Source organism: Tenrec ecaudatus, chromosome 11 (assembly GCF_050624435.1).
Source record: "Tenrec ecaudatus isolate mTenEca1 chromosome 11, mTenEca1.hap1, whole genome shotgun sequence".
Taxonomy (NCBI): Eukaryota; Metazoa; Chordata; class Mammalia; order Afrosoricida; family Tenrecidae; genus Tenrec; species Tenrec ecaudatus.
The window spans coordinates 12,089,272-12,092,517 of NC_134540.1; the positions used below are offsets into that span (position 1 = coordinate 12,089,272).

Below are 3,246 nucleotides of genomic sequence, written 5' to 3' on the forward strand. Positions count from 1 at the left end.
TGACCCCACGCAGCATTCAGAGTCCTCCCCCATTGCTCCAAGTGCTGTGGTCTTCTGAATGGAAGGTGGGTCTTGCCAGCAGAAAGCACATTCTTCTTTGTTCAAGGAAACTCTTCAAATGTTGAACCAAAGCAGTTTTTTTTAGGTTGTCACACTTCTTGGTCTTTGAAAGCCCATGACTGAGAAACTTTGGTAGTGTTTACAGCTTATTTTTATCTGAATAATTTCATGGAAGTTGAAGAGAATAAAAAGAATAAAAGTTCTTCCTTTTTTCAAAGATTCAAGTGGTCAGTCAATTTCTTAACACATTCAGAAAACAAAACTCACTGCTATTCAGCCAATTCCAACTGACAGCAATGCTATAGGACAGATTAGAACTGCCCCACTGGGTTCTATAAAGTAGAAAGCCTCATCTTTGTCTCGAAGAGTGGGTGGTGGTTTCAAATTGCTGACCTTACGGTTATTACATTGACATTGAATCAGTTTGCCACCGGGCACCTCCATGTTTTTAGTAACATTTAAAGTATTCTTCAAATGCTTCTTGCAGTTGCTGTAGTCAGTTTTTTATAGCATACTAACAAAATGGAGCAAACAATTTTATGGTACTTTCTCCTGGATGTAGACACATAATTTTGTAGTTGTAAGGGTGACATATATAGGAGATGTGATTTGGTATGTTCTGGTTAAAGTTAGATGTGATACAAAGTTTAATGTCTGGTGCTGAACTTCCTAGTGTGTGGACACTAACCATATGTAGTTAAGTTATTTGGAGTTTTCTTCCAAATTTTGTCAGTTATCAGTACAGTATTGTTTATTTGCGATAACGTGTATATGCCTTAAAGTTGCACCTTAAATTTTATGAAAGTATTAAGTATAGTTAACTAAAAATTTAGCATCTTAATTATGAGTGCCAAGTGTAAATAGATATTGAATTGCAAAGACAAGAAAAGTATGTAAACTAGGAATAGTTTATATTGCCTACATGTTGAATAGATATAGTTTTGGATATATTTGTAATTAAGTTAATTTGGTCACTTTCATTTCGTGGAGCCAACTAGTTTTTTGATTTTTACCTGTGCTGGTCAAATTTTAACCCTTTAAACAGTACATGTAACAGATTTCCTCTATTTCTCTGAGTTGCCTTAATTGACCATTGGAGGCGGTGAGAGATTTTTCCAGAACTCTTGAACTTTTGTATGTAAGGAACCCTGCTTCTCATTATGTTATAGTTGGTTATTTATTTTGAAATTTTAAAAGTGATGTCCTTTGGAATTAACTTTGCTTAACTATTAGATCTCAATGTGAAATTGATTTACTCTGTAGTAGTTTTGGTATTTTACATTCACTGTTGTGTATTCTGACATTCAGTGATTTATCCTTTTAAGAGATTCTTGCTGAATTCTTACTGAATATGTGTTTATCGAATGAAGCAGCATTGGTACCAGTGCTCCTTAACAAGAATATAATTAAAATTATGTTCCCTGTTTCCAGGAATTAAAAGTTTACTGCTTGTGCGTTGAAAAACCTAGACTTATTTCAGTGAGATGGGAGATTTTGATCAGGTCTTAAAGGGTGAGTGGCTGCCTGTGTCAGTTTAGGGAGGTAAGGAGTGTGAGGGTGTGTGTGTGTGTGTGCGCGCGCACGTGTTTGTTGAGGTGAAGGGAGGAGTAAGGAAGGAGAGTTTTCTTGGATGGTGTGATGTAAGGGCCCACTAAGGCATTGAACATGTTAGGCCCAGAACGAGTAGGCTTTCTACTCCTATAAAGATTTACAGTCTCAGCTTACCCATGGGGGCAGTTCTGCACAGTCCTAGGGTCTCTATGTGACTTGATGGCAGTGAGAGCTACTAATAGGGAGCTGTTTGTGGGGTGGTTATAAAAGGGAAGAATGTTGGAATAAGATTTTGATTGGTATGGTATGGGGGCGGGCATTGTTGCCAGATGAGAAATATTTACTAAATCAGAGATGACATAATGTTTTTCTGTTTTTCTTCTATGAGCACCTCATTTGGCATTGGAGCTTCTGAAGCTTTTTTCAGATGCCAGGTGTAAATACTTTGGGAAGTACTGCATTTTACTGTGACTAATGTCACCCGTGCAACTTTTCAACTTGCTTCTGGGTGGTGCAGCGATTTGCTTGCTGATCATAAAAGTCAGCTGTTTGAAGTCTCCCGGAGGTGCTTCAAAAGAAAATCCTGGTGATCTGTTTCCAGAGTAATCATCCGTCCAAAACTGCTTATGGAATACAGCTCTCTGGTATATGTGAGGATACCATGAATTGGAATTGACAGCAGGTGTGTGTGTTTTCTGCCCTCTTGTGTTGGGAATAGAGGGCGAGGCTAAGGCACTCTAGATGTTTTTGGTTGGAATGCTGAAATGATCGAGATGAACGTGCACTGAGTCGGGAAGGTAAGTGGAAGATTGGAAGAGAAGGGAGGTGGCTGACTCCTGGGATGGAAAGATAATGTTAATAGAATTTGTGAGCATTTCTATTTTCTTTGTTTTCAAGTGGGTTATTTCAATTTTTAAATAGAAAAAAACTACCTGGTCGATTAAACACATGTCTTCCCATAAGCAACATCTTCTGGTATGGAATAGCTTCTTTGCACTATTCTCCTAACTAGACCTGCTCTTTTACTCCTAAAATTTTATTTCTGTTTAGCATCTAGTATATTCTTCTAAACAAAACAAAAAAAGACCTTTTGAACACCAGTATTTTCTATCTAATTGAAATCCAATAGTAATTGAAGTCCCATAGCCTATAAAGCTTTATTTAATTTGGTCACAGTCTACTTTTCTAACTAAAACAACAGTATATCCTTGGTCTCTTCATGTATTTTTTTGCTGGTTTCTTTTTTTATGTGGAACGCTTCACGAATTTGCATGTCATCCTTGCGCAGGGGCCATGCTAATCTTCTCTGTATCGTTCCAATTTTAGTATATGTGCTGCCGAAGCGAGCACTTTGCTGGTTTCTTAAAGCCTGGCCCTAATTATTGTTGCTCTCTGCTTATGTTCCCGGCACTTTGTCAGTTTATGATTTACGTTCTACTTGTGCCTTTCTCATAATCAGTACTCCTAGTGTTGTGGCGCTGTACTTGACATTCAGTAATTTTTGAACCCATCTGACGAAGAAAATGTGGCGAATGGTGTCAGTTTTCCAAAGTCTTCATTACAAGTTAATGTGTGTAGATGACTGAGTTTATTTCTTCTCAATACCTGTTGAGTATTCTCGCCCTTGGTTTTTTA

The 3,246-nt window shown here is 37.7% G+C and overlaps 1 non-coding gene across 1 annotated transcript; it reads right to left on the bottom strand.

The window, feature by feature from the left end:
• Positions 1–2,854: 2,854 nt before the first annotated feature.
• Positions 2,855–2,961, bottom strand: LOC142461891 (U6 spliceosomal RNA). The gene has a single exon (XR_012787061.1). It is a non-coding gene; the product is annotated as a U6 spliceosomal RNA (small nuclear RNA).
• Between the last annotated feature and the right edge of the window lie 285 nt (positions 2,962–3,246).